Source organism: Hyla sarda, chromosome 2 (genome assembly GCF_029499605.1).
Source record: "Hyla sarda isolate aHylSar1 chromosome 2, aHylSar1.hap1, whole genome shotgun sequence".
Lineage (NCBI taxonomy): Eukaryota > Metazoa > Chordata > Amphibia > Anura > Hylidae > Hyla > Hyla sarda.
Genome location: NC_079190.1, coordinates 442,793,681 through 442,810,299, shown reverse-complemented (window position 1 = coordinate 442,810,299; position 16,619 = coordinate 442,793,681). Strand labels below are relative to the sequence as shown.

Here is a 16,619-nt window from a genome sequence, read left to right as displayed (position 1 = left end):
CTAGGGAAATCATGTTTTATAATAAATGCCCCTTCCTGGATCCTCCCATTGTCCTATCTTCAGCAGCAGATCAGCACACAAACTGTTCAATACAGTAGACTGTTGGCTTCCCAGCCAGTAGTCCTGTGGTAATGACATGTATGTTGCCTTTCTTTCCTTCAAGGAATGTATAAAATACATTTGCTTATTAATACAGAGGAGTTGGAGTCGGGGAGTCGGAGTCGGAAGTACAAAAAGTCGGAACATTTATCTACCGACTCCACAGCCCTGAGTGTGAGGTCACTTTTCTCCCTCCCACACATCAGCCACCCCACCTATTGAAGCACACCTGAGCTCTTATGCTATGCTGTAAACAATAGATCAGTGTTTTCTAACCAGGGTGCCTCCAGCTGTTGCCAAACTACAATTCCCTGCAGAATGATCTCCCTCTCACCCAGTGGTCGCTCTACCCATTGAAGCAGACAGACCTTCTTTAAAGGAAAACTGTCAGCAATTTCGCCCACGCTAAACCCAATACATTGGGTTATAAGGTGTGTGAACAGGAGTCTGTAACATGCTCACTTACTTAGTAAAGTTTTGTTTTGGCTGAGTTTGCGTCCTCTAAAGTGTCCGCCATCCATCCCGGTTTTGCACGCAGCAGGCGGGTCCCCCGCCGGCAATCTCGCTTTGTGTTCCAGAGGCAGGCGCCTGAAGCCCACCCCCCTTGTTGCATATTAGTTTTTTGCTTCTCCACGTCCTGATGACGTGGAGTTATTCACCCCGTAAGCACAGCGCTCTTTCTGTCTTTTTTTTTTTTTACCCAGCTCTCTGTCCTGATGAGGTAAGAGCTGTGCATCCTCAGGACTGCACTGCGCCGCAAAACTGTGCAGGCGCTTGGAAGACAATGCACAGCGCTTAGGTGGCCAGATAACTCCACGCCATTAGGACGTGGAGAAGCAAAAAATGTATATTCAACAAGGGGGGCGGGCTTTGGGCGCCTGTCTCCGGAACACAAAGTAAGATTGCCGCTGGCGGGCCTGCCTGCTGTTTGCAAAACCGGGATGGATGGCGGACACTTTAGAGGACACAAACTCGGACAAAACAAAACTTTACTAAGTAAGTGAGCACGTTACAGACTCCTGTTCACACACACTATAACCCAATGTATTAGGGTTTAGCGTGGGTGAACTTGCTGACAGTTTTCCTTTAAAGGACAAGTATCATGGTAAAAAACGTATCCCCTATTCAAAGGATAGGGGACAAGTGTTAGGTCACGGGGGGTCTGAGCACTGGGGCCCCCCGCAATCTCCTGTTTGGAGCCCCGGCTTTCTTTCACAGTGGCATGTCATGGCCCCCCTGGCTGAAGCAGAGGCTGCCATACCCCCTTCATATAGCTCTATGGGAGAGTCGAACATTGCCGAATGGCTCTCCGATTGAGCTATATGGAGGGGGGCGTGGCGGCCCCCACTTCAGGCAGGGGGTGTGACGAGCCACTGTGAAGGAGAGCCGGGCCTCCAAACAGGAGATTGCGGGGGGCCCCAGTCCTTGGATGTATCAAGTACCATGATACTTGTCCTTTAAACACCTGACTCGTGATGTAATGTCTCAAGCCGGACTGCAACCTGGGAAAAGAGACAACACTCATTTTGTATGCAGTTTAAAAGTCACAGGTTGGATGCAGAATAGCTTATCATAAACCACACACCTTTATTATGGCAAAACCACAATATTGCGCAGACACAGGTGAGCGGGTGGAACAGCATTAAATAGGAAATGCCAGGCAGGAATAGTTGGAGACCCCATTAAAGACCCTTTAAACTGGCCCTTTATATTGCAGCCAGTGTATGGATGTGGTCCTTAAGGGGACGACCAGGAGCTGCAGCTATGGAGGCCGGCAAGCAAGAGGCCAGAGGAGGAACTGCAAGCCAGTCGGCATGGAGGTGGAGCAGCGATCACAGCCTGGCAGTGGTGAGTGCCATCAGATGACAACCACCAGCCTTACATAATCACTCCCTGTAATAGGGCCCTATGTGCTGCCATTGTGAAACAGAGCATCTATTAGTAACAAAAGCTAATCCATAAAGAGGAAGGTCACGCAAACTCACAGTGCAGGGCCTCTCAGTGCCTGCAGGGGTAAAAATGGCCTATCCCCAGTAGTACAACTCACTACGGAGATCCAAACTCCCTCTGGTACTGTCAGCAGAAATCTGCTCCCAATGCTATACAATTACTTAGACACATGAGACTTTGAAAATAAATTATTATCTAAAAACAGCTGTGCTTTCCTAGTGATGCAGGAAGTCTCTAATCCATACAAATTGTCTTCAAACACAGTGATCAAAGGAAAGCTGACAGATCAGAAGGAATATTCATCGGTAACTAATGGAAGCAGAATGATTAGGACCTGAGCTCCACGATTTAGCTTCTGGGCTAAACATAGATATTAATACTTTTGGGAATCTGTCAGCTGTAATTCCCATATCCAGATAACGTTGTTCCTGTTAGACTAATAGTCATGGCTCGGCTTCCAGCTGACTGCCAATCAAGCAGAGACAGGCATGTAAGGGGGAGAAAAGAGGCGTTTCAGCCCTTCAGTGGCTTGGAAACACTTCCATGACTCTTTGCATTAAAGAGTAAAATAAAATCTTTCTGTTATGGAAGCACAGACAGATATATGAAAGGCACTATGTGTCTCCTTGTCCTAACAGCTATCTAAGGCTGCATTCACAAGTTTTTGCAATATAGTTCCCGTATCAGGTTTTTGATGAAGAACAGATTCCTCAAAACCTGACTAAACGGTATCAAAACTTGTGTACAATTTTTAACCTATATATGGTTTGAAAAATGATGTCCGGTTGCATTAGTTTTTAAAGAAAAAAATGTATACGTTTTTAACTTTTCATTCCATTATGAATAAAGTTTCATTTGTTTGATTGAAATTCCAAGAAAAAAAACTGTGCAAAGTCAAAAACCGTATGGTGAAAACCAGATGGAACGGTATGCACATACGGTTCTCTACGGTTCCCACTGACTCCCATGTTAAATTAAAAAAATGCATACGGTTTCAATGCGGTGTTTCAAAAGGACCAAAAACCGTGGTATGCTACGATTTTGGGAATTGGAAAAAAGCGGACTAATCCGTACAAGATGCAAAACAAATATTGTAATTCTTCATTTTCCCTGAGGTGGCACTAAACCGATCATGCTGAAGGATGTTGCAGGGAGCAGAACCTTCTCCACGGTGTCTCCAGACTCTTCTCAGTGTGAACCTGCTTTCATCTGTGAAGAGCACAGGGCACAAGCGGCGAATTTGCCAATCTTGGTGTTCTCTGGCAAATGCCAAATCTCCTGCACGGTGTTGGACTGTAAGCACAACCCCCACCTGTGGATGTCGGGCCCTCATACCACCCTCATGGAGTCTGTTTCTGACCATTTGAGTGGACACATGCACATTTGTGGCCTGCTGGAGAACATTTTGCAGGGCTCTGGCAGTGCTCCTCCTGCTCCTCTTTGCACAAAGGCGGAGGTAGCGGTCCTGCTGCTGGGTTGTCGCCCTCCTAAGGCTTTCTCCACGTCTCCTGATGTACTGGCCTGTCTCCTGGTAGCGCCTCCATGCTCTGGACACTATGCGGACAGACACAGCAAACCTTCTTGCCACAGCTCGCATTGATGTGCCATCCTGGATGAGCTGCACTACCTGAGCCACTTGTGTGGGTTGTAGACTTCGTCTCATGCTACCGCTAGAGTGAAAGCACCACCAGCATTCAAAAGTGACCAAAACATCAGCCAGGAAGCATAGGAACTGAGAAGTGGTCAGTGGTCACCACCTGAAGAACCACTTATTTACTGGGGGTGTCTTGCTAACTGCCTATAATTTCCACCTGTTGTTTGTTCCATTTGCACAACAGCATGTGAAATTGATTGTCAATCAGTGTTGCTTCCTGAGTGGACAGTGTGATTTCACAGAAGTGGGATTGACTTGGAGTTACATTGTGTTTTTTAAATGGGCACTGTCACCAACCTTTTTTTTGGATATGTTGTAGTACTTATGTACTACAACATATCTCTAATATACTTTACATTTTTTATTTTTTTATTTATTAAAATAGTGTATTTTATATTTGAAAACCAGCCACTAGGGGTCTCCCTCCTAGTGGCCAGCTGCAGCCTGCTGTGACGTCACGACTGAATTAGGAACGATGCCGGCTGGGCAATCGGTCCTAATTCAGTCAGCCAATCAGCCTGCGCTCACTCCCTGCCTGTAAATCAGACAGGCAGGGAGTGAGCTGAGAGCACAGAGGATGCGTGCCCATTGGCTCCCTGGCCCGGAATGCCGGCCCTGCCTCCCGGCAGATGCTGCTACTGCCTCATGACCCTGCACCCCTGCATTTTGGTAACTGATTTTTGGGGTGGGGTGGGTAAAGTAGCTTGAGCGGCGGCGACGGGGGGAGGGGGACTTCGTGGGTAGAACGGGTTGCGTGGCGGAGTTCGGGGTAGCGGCCATAACAAGAGATATTGGTTTCAACACAGGGTTCCTCCAGTTGCTTCACCACTACAACTCCCAGCATGCCCTGACAGCCAATAGATATCAGGGCAAGCTGGAAGATGTAGTGGTGAAACAGATGGAGGAACCCTGTATAGATTAACTAAGGGCGGAAGTGTGCCCCCCCAGCAAGCATCAGTGACGTCGTGCCTGCTGGGGAAGTCTGCCTTATAGTGAGCACACTACCAGGCAGACAAAAAGGCTTTTTTAATATAGTTTAAAAAAAAATTTAAAGGCAGGGAGGGGGTTAGGGATAGATGGCCAATAGGCAGGGACAGAAAAAAAAAAAAAAGGATGGTGGGAGCTACTCTTTAAGTGTTCCCTTTATTATTTTGAGCAATGTCCATACACATGGCATAAATAACTAAACAAAATGCAAGTGCAGTAAAGTGCATGAAGTGCCACCGTGTAGAAATGCAGTGCCAAGCCAAAATACCAACCACAATGTCTGCCATGTTAAGAGACAACTCCAGGAATTGTCTCTTAACATGGCAGACATTGTGGTTGGTATTTTGGCTTGGCACTGCATTTCTACACGGCTGCACTTCATGCACTTTACTGCACTTGCACATTGTTTAGTTATTTATGCCATGTGTATGTGTATATATCTATCTCTCTCTCTCTATATATATACATATATATATATATTTGTGTGTGTGTGTGCGTTGTCATGTTATTGCAGCTCATTACGTGTTGATCACATCCACCTAATATATGTATCCAATACTTCCCCCATGAGAGTGTTGTGTTTTTAGTGGGTGGGAAAGGGATGCTGATGTTTTTACTTGTATTATTGTTTTTATCTAATAAAGTATCATGTTGTTTGATTATTACACTGTTATCTGTTCTATGTTTTTTGGGGGATATTTGTATGTAAAGCATTGAATGGCTAAATTTCCTTGATTATTTAATTGCCTTTTTTTGTTTGGTGATTACAGATTTATTCTATTAAAACAAATATGTTACCCCATTTCCTGTATAACTCCCTTTTTGCATTCTTCTCTTGTTTTTAAGGGTGTTTAAAGGGGTATTCCAGGATATTTTTTTTTATTTGACTATGCTACAGGGGCTGTAAAGTTAGCATAGTTCATAATATACTGTCTGTACCTGTCTCTTACGGCTGGTCTCGTATTCTTATGTGATCTTTGCTCTGGATGTGCATTTTTTAACAACATACGAAATTACTCCTGTCTCAGGTATTTCCCAGGATGCAGTGCGGCCGAGACCTGAAATCACTAGTCAAGTCTGCTTCAATGGGTGGAGCGACCACAGGGAATTAGCAACAGCCGGAGGAACACTGATTAGAAAGCACTGACCTATTTCATTGAATCTAGCTTGTTTGTTGTTCAAATGGGTGGAGTGGCTGATGTGTGGGAAGTAGGAAATTAGAATTCTGGGATTTGTAGTAAAAAAAAAAAAAAAAACTTCAACAGGAAATACTGAGGTTCACAAAAAGAAAGCCACAGTGTTATGGTAATCTCACATCATAGCCATTTAACCCAAAGACAAGAGCAGATCCTTCTTAAGCATGTCCATTACTGTCTGGCAGGTAGGTGCTAAAATCACATTATGGTGGATAATCTCTTTAAATCCCTGATAACACTTTTTGTGTGGGCCTCAAGCTTGGCTTGTGGTTACTCTACCTAGCGAGATATCCTAAAAGCATCTCTGTTGCCGTATATCCTCCACTGCTTCCACCATGGCAGCTTCAAATAGTGGGTCTGGTTGGAGGTGGAGTGGGTAGGGTCCCCCCAAACTCATTTTCTTTGGCTTTCCCCCTGCTCATAGACCTTGCTCCTTTACTGTCTTGTATACCACTTTAGAAATACTCAGCTCTTGGGAAAGACAGGCTTTAACTGTATTTGATAAACAAGCCCTTCCTATTGCTTTGAATTCTCCCAGGGTATTGGGCGTATCACGCTCCTTCTCTGTATGAATCAGGAATCTTATGGAGGATACCGGGATCAGACCCCTGGCTTCCTTTCCTGGTAAAGAGTCCCCCGGTGTGTGGCTTCATCCTGCTAGGCTCACTTGCCTCCAACAAAATCCAAGCCATCATGCCATGTGGTGCTTCTTCTATATGCCCAGTTGCTGGAGAGGAGGGAGCTGGCCACCCTGGCACTGTTCTTGTGGGAGTCAAAGAGAGGTGATGTTGGAGTCATTAGATTTTGTTTTTACTCATACAGTAGGGCAAAAAAGTATTTAGTCAGTCACCAATTGTGCACGTTCTCCCACTTAAAAAGATGAGAGAGGCCTGTAATTTTCATCATAGGTATACCTCAACTATGAGTGACATAATGGGGAAAAAATCCATAACATTATATTGTATGATTTTTTAAGAATTTATTTGCAAATTATGGTGGGAAATAAGTATTTGGTCAATAACAAAAGTTCATCTCAATACTTTGTTACATACCCTTTGTTTGCAATGACAGAGGTCAAATGTTTTCTTTAAGTCTTCACAATGTTTTCACATAATGTTGCTGGTATTTTGGCCCATTCATCCATGCAGATCTCATCTAGAGCAGTGATGTTTAGGGCTGTCGCTGGGCAACATGGACTTTCAACTCACTCCAAAGGTTTTCTATGGGGTTGAGATCTGGAGACTGGCTAGGCCACTCCAGGACCTTGAAATGCTTCTTATGAAGCCACTCCTTTGCTGAAAGACCCAGCCACGTTTCATCTTTAATGCCCTTGCTGATGGAAGGAGGTTTCCACTCAAAATCTCATGATACATGGCCTCATTCATTCTTTTCTTTACACGGATCAGTCGTCCTGGTCCCTTAGCAGAAAAACAGCCCCAAAGCATGATGTTTCCACACCTATGCTTCACAGTTCGTATGGTGTTCTTTGGATGCATCTCAGCATTCTTTCTCCTGCAAACACGACGAGTTGAGTTTTTCCCAAAAAGTTCTAGTTTGGTTACATCTGACCATATGACATTCTCCCCAAAATCTTCTGGATCATCCAAATGCTCTCTAGCAAACTTCAGACGGGCCCAGACATGTACTGGCCTAAGCAGGGGGACACATCTGGCACTTGAGTTCCTGGCGGTGTAATGTGTTACTGATGGCAGCCTTTGTTACCTTGGTCTCAGGTCTCTGCAGGTCATTCACTAGGTCCCCCCGTGAGGTTCTGGAATGTTTGCTCACCGTTCTCGTGATCATTTTGACACCACGGGGAGAAATCTTGCATGGAACCTAGATCGAGGAAGATTAGAAGTGGTCTTGTATGTCTTCCATTTTCTAATAATTGCCCCCACAGTTGATTTCTTTACACCAAGCTGCTTGCCTATTGCAGATTCAGTCTTCCCAGCCTGGTTCAGGTCTACAATTTTGTTTCTGGTGTCCTTCGACAGCTCTTTGGTCTTGGCCATAGTGGAGTTTGGAGTGTGACTGTTTGAGGTTGTGGACAGGTGTCTTTTATACTGATAACTGTTACGCCTAGCGCTCCGTGTCCCCGCTCCTCCCCGGAGCGCTCACGGCGTCTCTCTCCCTGCAGCGCCCCGGTCAGTCCCGCTGACCGAGAGCGCTGCACTGTCATGGCCGTCGGGGATGCGATTCGCACAGCGGGATGCGCCCGCTCGCGAATCGCATCCCAGGTCACTTACCCGTCCCGGTCCCCTGCTGTCATGTGCTGGCGCGCGCGGCTCCGCTCTCTAGGGCGCGCGCGCCAGCTCTCTGAGACTTAAAGGGCCAGTGCACCAATGATTGGTGCCTGGCCCAATTAGCTTAATTGGCTTCCACCTGCTCCCTGACTATATCTGCTCCCTGCCCCTGCACTCCCTTGCCGGATCTTGTTGCCTTGTGCCAGTGAAAGCGTTTAGTGTGTCCAAAGCCTGTGTTACCTGAACCCTTGCTATCCATCTTGACTACGAACCTTGCCGCCTGCCCCCGACCTTCTGCTACGTCTGACCTTGCCTCTGCCTAGTCCTTCTGTCCCACGCCTTCTCAGCAGTCAGCGAGGTAGAGCCGTTGCTAGTGGATACGACCTGGTTGCTACTGCCGCAGCAAGACCATCCCGCTTTGCGGCGGGCTCTGGTGAACACCAGTAGCCTCTTAGAACCGGTCCACTAGCACGGTCCACCCCAATCCCTCGCTGACACAGAGGATCCACTACCTGGAAGCCGAATCGTGACAGTAGATCCGGCCATGGATCCCGCTGAGGTGCCGCTGCCAAGTCTCGCTGACCTTACCACGGTGGTCGCTCAGCAATCGCAGCAAATTGCCCAACAAGGACAGCAGCTGTCGCAGTTGACCGCCACGTTACAGCAACTTCTGCCTCTGCTACAGCAGCAACCATCTCCTCCGCCAGCTCCTGCACCTCCTCCGCAGCGAGTGGCCACTCCTAGCCTCCGCTTGTCCCTGCCGGACAAATTTGATGGGGACTCTAAACTCTGCCGTGGATTTTTGTCTCAGTGTTCCCTGCATATGGAGATGTTGTCGGACTTGTTTCCTACAGAACGGTCTAAGGTGGCGTTCGTAGTAAGCCTTCTTTCAGGAAAGGCCTTGTCTTGGGCCACACCGCTCTGGGACCGCAATGATCCTGCCACAGCCACAGTCCAGTCCTTCTTCGCTGAAGTCCGGAGTGTCTTCGAGGAGCCAGCCCGAGCTTCTTCTGCCGAGACTGCCCTGTTGAACCTGGTCCAGGGTAATTCTTCAGTGGGCGAGTACGCCATCCAATTTCGTACTCTTGCTTCCGAGTTATCATGGAATAACGAGGCTCTCTGCGCGACCTTTAGAAAAGGCCTATCCAGTCGCATCAAGGATGTGCTGGCCGCACGAGAGATTCCTGCCAACCTGCAAGAACTCATCCATTTGGCTACCCGCATTGACATGCGTTTTTCTGAGCGACACCAAGAGCTCCGCCAGGAAAAAGACTTAGATCTCTGGGCACCTCTCCCACAGTATCCGTTGCAATCTACGCCTGGGCCTCCCGCCGAGGAGGCCATGCAAGTGGATCGGTCTCGCCTGACCCAGGAAGAGAGGAATCGCCGTAGGGAAGAAAATCTCTGTCTTTACTGTGCCAGTACCGAGCATTTCTTGGTGGATTGCCCTATCCGTCCTCCACGTCTGGGAAACGCACGCACGCACCCAGCTCACGTGGGTGTGGCGTCTCTTGGTTCTAAGTCTGCTTCTCCACGTCTCACGGTGCCCGTGCGGATTTCTCCTTCAGCCAACTCCTCCCTCTCTGCCGTGGCCTGCTTGGACTCTGGTGCCTCTGGGAATTTTATTTTGGAGTCGTTTGTGAATAAATTCAGCATCCCGGTGACCCGTCTCGTCAAGCCGCTCTACATTTCCGCGGTCAACGGAGTCAGATTGGATTGCACCGTGCGTTACCGCACAGAACCCCTCCTGATGTCTATTGGACCCCACCACGAAAGGATTGAGTTATTCGTCCTTCCCAACTGTACCTCTGAGGTCCTCCTCGGTCTGCCATGGCTCCGGCTTCATTCTCCCACCCTTGATTGGACCACCGGGGAGATCAAGAACTGGGACTCTGCCTGCCATAGGAAGTGCCTCTCCCCCCCTCCCAGTCCCGTCAGGCAAGCCTCAGTGCCTCCTCATGGCCCCCGTCCTGGTGACTCACTGCCCCGTGCCAGGCTTTGCCCTCCCTCCCCATTCCCACTCCTGCTGTACTGCCTGCCGTTGAGGAAACCCTCCATTCTTTCCCGGTGTCCTCATCCCAGGGGAGGCAGTTACCGGACAAAGAAAAGGGGAGACCTAAGGGGGGGGTACTGTTACGCCTAGCGCTCCGGGTCCCCACTCCTCCCTGGAGCGCTCACGGCGTCTCTCTCCCTGCAGCGCCCCGGTCAGTCCCGCTGACCGAGAGCGCTGCACTGTCATGGCCGTCGGGGATGCGATTCGCACAGCGGGACGCGCCCGCTCGCGAATCGCATCCCAGGTCACTTACCCGTCCCGGTCCCCTGCTGTCATGTGCTGGCGCGCGCGGCTCCGCTCTCTAGGGCGCGCGCGCGCCAGCTCTCTGAGACTTAAAGGGCCAGTGCACCAATCATTGGTGCCTGGCCCAATTAGCTTAATTGGCTTCCACCTGCTCCCTGACTATATCTGCTCCCTGCCCCTGCACTCCCTTGCCGGATCTTGTTGCCTTGTGCCAGTGAAAGCGTTTAGTGTGTCCAAAGCCTGTGTTACCTGAACCCTTGCTATCCATCTTGACTACGAACCTTGCCGCCTGCCCCCGACCTTCTGCTACGTCTGACCTTGCCTCTGCCTAGTCCTTCTGTCCCACGCCTTCTCAGCAGTCAGCGAGGTAGAGCCGTTGCTAGTGGATACGACCTGGTTGCTACTGCCGCAGCAAGACCATCCCGCTTTGCGGCGGGCTCTGGTGAACACCAGTAGCCTCTTAGAACCGGTCCACTAGCACGGTCCACGCCAATCCCTCGCTGACACAGAGGATCCACTACCTGGAAGCCGAATCGTGACAATAACAAGTTCAAACAGGTGCCATTAATACAGGTAACGAGTGGAGGACAGAGGAGACTCTTAAAGAAGAAGTTACAGGTCTGTGAGAGCCAGAAATCTTACTTGTTTGTAGGTGACCAAATACGTATTTTCCACCGTAATTTGCAAATAAATTCTTTAAAAATCAGACAATGTGATTTTATGGATTTTTTTCTCATTATGTCTCTCATAGTTGAGGTTTACCTATGATGAAAATTACAGGCCTCTCTTATCTTTTTAAGTTGGAGAACTTGCACAATTGGTGGCTGACTAAATACTTTTTGGCCCCGCTGTAAGTCTACCATCTCTTGCTGCAGGAATAAAAGTATAAGCTTTTGTCATTTTAATACCGAACGCCTAATAAAAATGGCAACAGATGTTTTCTCTTAACTCTGTGGATTGTTGATGATGGAGGGGGAGGTAGGTACGCACCTCCATATTTGGTGGACATTTAGTGAATGTGTAAATTAATTTCTCCGTTTCTGGTCTGCACTGAACCATCTCTACACCTGGGTAAATTGTGATAGGATGCGATGGTCTCCTCCCCCTGCTATTCTAATAGGTGCGGTATCAGTGCAGAAGAGAAGTGTACTCCTTTTTTTCCTGCAGGAGGCCAGACAAGTAACCCCCAGACATTGGAAAGTCTTCCACACCTTCCTCCCTCCTAGAGTGGCTGGCAGAACTGAACTCTATGCAACAGATGGAGACGTTGATGTCCAAACGAGTATGACATTACTCTGAAGACCATACTACTGTTAAGGAATTGGCAGTCTTTCTGAGTATGATTTAAGTGTATTGTTATTTTATTTTTAAAGGGAAGTCTTAGTGGTATAATTTGACTTCCATTCTTTTTGCATGATCATTATCCTTACTGGATTGACTATGCGGGTTCCATACTATGTTCACATGCTTTATGTATGAAGTCAGGAAACTATACAACTTAAAGTTTATGGTCGTGGCTGATAAAAATGATAGGTACTTTATAAAGAATGTTGTAGAAAAAAAACTTTACATCAAGCTGTCAATTTATTCATACATTTCCAGGAAGAATAACAAATAGATGGCACAATACAGTGACTGGCCTCAGCCCGGTTTAGCTAAGGGGCGAGGGAGCAGGGAAGCTGAGTACAGGGTTTTTTGTTTTTACTTCATCCTGGCTACATTTAGATCAAAGAAGGATTTCCCAGACAACCCCTTTAACATTTATGACATATCCATCTGTTAGATCAGAACGCATCAAAAGGAGGAGAATAATGAATAAATAGCTGAGCATCTGCTGACTGTCTTCACTATGGTCTAGGAGAGTTATAGACAAAGATGTATGTGCCAAGTGTGAACTTTGAAATTTTCTTCACGAGAAGCCCTACATGGATCAATTACTCTTTAGAGCAACAAAGGTCACCATGGAAATATATCACTGCATTGTACCTAATAGATGACTCACAGGGTTTTCATTGGAAATAGAACCTTATCTCTTGTGTCTTGTTCCTGTAAAATTATCATATTGCTTACAATGGCTTAGTACAACCAAATATTGCTTATAACGTATATACTCGAGTATAAGCCAACCCGAATATAAGCCGAGGCTAGGGCTGCGCAGTATGACCAAATGTGTGTATCACGGTATTTTTGTAACTTTTGGGGGTTCCACGGTATATAACGGTATTTCCTCCTCCTCCCCTCCCCCCCAAATTAATTATCAGCCCAGCACTGCCCCCACTGGCACTGACACTCTATACTATGCTGTATCCCTATGCCCGGGCTGCAAAAGATAAACAAAATAAACTAACGCATGTTCCTACGTCAGCCTTACGATGGAGACAGGAACGTGGGACAGCCGTCAGCCTATCACCAGCCGCAGCGATGTTCCGCCTCGGCCGGTGATAGGCTGAGCCCACTGTCATGTAAGGAGCTCTGGCCAGCTTCTTACATGACAGTGGGCTCAGCCTATCACCGACCTAGGCGGAACATTGCTGAGGCCGGTGATAGGCTGACGGCTGTCCGACGTTCCCATCCCCAAGAAGCAGGTGAGGCCGGTACCGGACCAACGGGAAGTGAGTTAAAGTTTATTTTGTTTATTTTTCGCAGCCCGGGCATAGGGATACCGCACAGTATAGAATGTCAACGCCGGCGGCCGCAACAAACAGGAGGAAGAGGAAGGCAGCGTTTGCGGGTGACATGTGAGTATTTACCCTGATGGGGACAGTGCTGGGCTGATAATTAATTGGGGGGGGGGGCAGAACAGCGCTCGCGGGTGACATGTGAGTAGTTCCCTGATGGGGACAGCGCAGCGCTGGGCTGATAATTAATTCATTCCCAAGGGGGAGAGGCCAAACCGGTATTGCGGTATGGGTTAAAATTCATATTGTGCAGCACAAAAATTTCGGTATTCGGTATGAACCGGTATACCGCCCAGCCCTAGCCGAGGCCCCTAATTTCACCCCAAAATCCTGGGAAAACATAATGACTTGGGTATAAGCCTATCCAGACCCCCCATTATCATCTCCCCTGTCATCATCCAGACCCCCCTGTCATCATCACCCCCTGTCAATATCCCCTGTCATCATCCAGACCCCCCCCCCCGTTATCATACAGACGCCCCTCTTCCATCATCATCCAGACCCCGCCCTCCATCATCATCCAGACCCCCCTTCATCATACAGATGCCCCCCCTCCATCACCCTACAGACGCCCCCCTCCATCTTCATTTCATACACTGCACCTTGTACAATACAATGAGCTGCCTGCACTGCCCATATGGAGCAAGGTACAATGGAGAACTTGTTAGGCGGCCATATACAAACAGCAGTATATCCGCCTCCTCCCACCGCCTCCAAAAACAAGGAGTTATCCAGGATTACAAAAATTTATTAATAAATACAACTGCTTCCTTTAAGAATTAACAACATTTCTGCCCTCAGTTCTTGTGTCTTGACTTCTTTGAAGTGAATGAAGCTGAACTGTAATACCACACATCACCTGAACATCAGTGTGGTGCTATTTTTGAAATAAATCAGTTATGTTATTCTAATCCTGGATAATCCCCTTTAAAAGGATACTTTGGTGGAAAACTTTTTTGGATTTCTTTTCTGTCATGACCACAGTGCTCTCTGCTGATACCTCTGTCCATGTCAGGAACTGTCCAGAGCAGGTGAAAATACACATAGCAAATCTATCCTGCTCTGGACAGTTCCTAAAATGGACAGAGGTGTCAGCACAGAGCTCTGTGGTCGTGACAGAAAAGAAATAAAAAAGAAAAGAATTTCCTCTGTAGTATACAGCCGCTAATAAGTACTGGAAGGATTAAGAATTTTTAACAAAAGTAATTTACAAATCCATTTCATTTTCTGGCACCAGTTGATTTAAAGAAAAAGTTTTCCACCAGAGTACCCCTTTAACTCCCCTCTGACTTAAATCCTGCATAGTTATATCAAGGACTGCCCCCATACACAACAAAAATAACTTACATAACTATGATTGGCAAGTTTTATAGGTATAAAGGGGTACTCCAGTGGAAATCAAATTTTTTTAAATCAACTGGTTCCAGAAAGTTTAACAGATTTGTAAATTACTTCTATTTAAAAATCTTAATCCTTTCAGTACTTAGCAGCTGCTGTATGCTCCACAGGAAGTTATTTGCCGTTTGAATTTCCTTTCTGTCGGACCACAGTACTCTCTGCTGACACCTCTGTCTATTTCAGGAACTGTCCAGAGTACAAGCAAATTCACATGCCCTTCCTGCTCTGGACAGTTCCTGATACAGTCAGAGGTGTCAGCAAAGAGCACTGTGGTCAGACAGATAAGAAATTCAAAAATAAAAGTACTTTCTCTGTAGTATACAGCAGCTGATAAATACTGGAAGGATTAAGGATTAAGATTTAATAGAAGTAATTTACAAATCTGTTTAACTTTGTGTCACCAGTGGATTTAAAAAAAAAATGTTTCCATTGGAGTACCCCTTTAAAGGGGTTATCCAGGAAAAAACTTTTTTTTATTTATCAACTGGCTGCAGAAAGTTAAACAGATTTGTAAATTACTTCTATTAAAAAAATCTTAATCCTTTCAGTAATTATGAGCTGCTGAAGTTGAGTTGTTCTTTTCTGTGCTCTCTGATTACACCTGTCTCGGGAACTGTCCAAGTAGAAGCAAATCCCCATAGCAAACCTCTTCTACTCTGTGCAGTTCCCGAGATAAGCAGAGGTGTCAGCAGAGAGCACTGTTGCCAGACAGAAAATAACAACTCAACTTCAGCAGCTGATAATTATTGAAAGGATTAAGATTTTTTTAATAGAAGTAATTTACAAATTTGTTTTCCTTTCTGGAGCCAGTTGAGATATATATATATATATATATATATATATATATATATATATATATATATATATATATATAAAAAAGGTTTTCCTGGAATACCACTTTAAACACATTTTGTGGACATTTATTTTATAGGGAACTTTGTTTATTGTAAAATTTTCTAGATATTTTATAATCTACTAGCTGAGCACCCGACATTGCCCTGTTTTTCCTTTCTGATCCGAAAATCCACAAAGGAGGAAGCTTTTGCCTTAATATCCCGTCCTCATATATTGTTGTCATATCCCAACCCCACATCCCGTCCTCATATATCAACCTCATATCCCGTCCTCATATCTCGACCTCATATCGTGACCTACTATTCCATCCTCCTATCTCGACCTCATATCCTGTCCTCCTATCCCGTACTCATATCCCGACCTCACATCCCGACCTCCTATCCCGACCTCATATCCTGTCCCCATATCCTGACCGCCTATCTTGACCTCATATCCCATCCTCATATCCCGTCCTCCTATCTTGACCTCCTATCTCGACCTCATATCCCAACCTCACATCCAGACCTCATATCCTGTTCCCGTCTTCATTACGCGACCTCATATCCCGACCTGTAATATGTGTTCCAGGTATTGAAATATCTCCAGCCGCACAGAAGTTATGTGGTAACATACATTTCCCATAGATTTGCATGGGACTTTAAACAAAAACCCTGACCCTCACAAATGGGGGTAGTTAAGGGTTAAAATTAACTATCCTATATTTTAAGTGGACATATAAGTAACATGTGACCAAATATTATTGAAATATCTCCAGCTGTTTGGAAGTTATGCAGTAACATATATTTCCCATAGACTTTTATGGGATGTTAAACAGAAACCGCGACCTGGCAAATGGGGGTGAGTAAGGGTTAAATTACCTATCCTATGTTTGTTGTTGACATATTGGAGCATTTCCTCCAGATGTGTATGTTTCAGTGTACCTTGGAGTGACATGTTTATTACGCACAAATTTATTAACTGCGTACATTTCATTTACCCGCAGAAATCTTGCGCAATGACCATATTTTAAACGCAAATATAAACCATCTTGGACTGCAAGTAGCAAGATTCTCTAAGTCATCGATTCCAAGGAGATTACTATCTTCTGCCACAAGTCAGATTATCTCTCGGATACTTAAAACCTTTCCATGTAGCTTTTAAAAACAATGCAATGTTTATGGACGCTTGTGATCACCCTTCACCCGCAGTCTGACGCCATACACCGGGATAATACTGCGGGATAATACCCCGGGTTATAGATACACCGGGATAATACACCGGGAT

General features: G+C 46.3%; 1 protein-coding gene across 2 annotated transcripts in view; it reads right to left on the bottom strand.

Annotated features, from left to right (window-relative positions):
* Nucleotides 1-16,619, bottom strand: part of TMEM45A (transmembrane protein 45A) — a 51,532-nt gene that overhangs the window by 16,082 nt on the left and 18,831 nt on the right. The window lies entirely within an intron of this gene.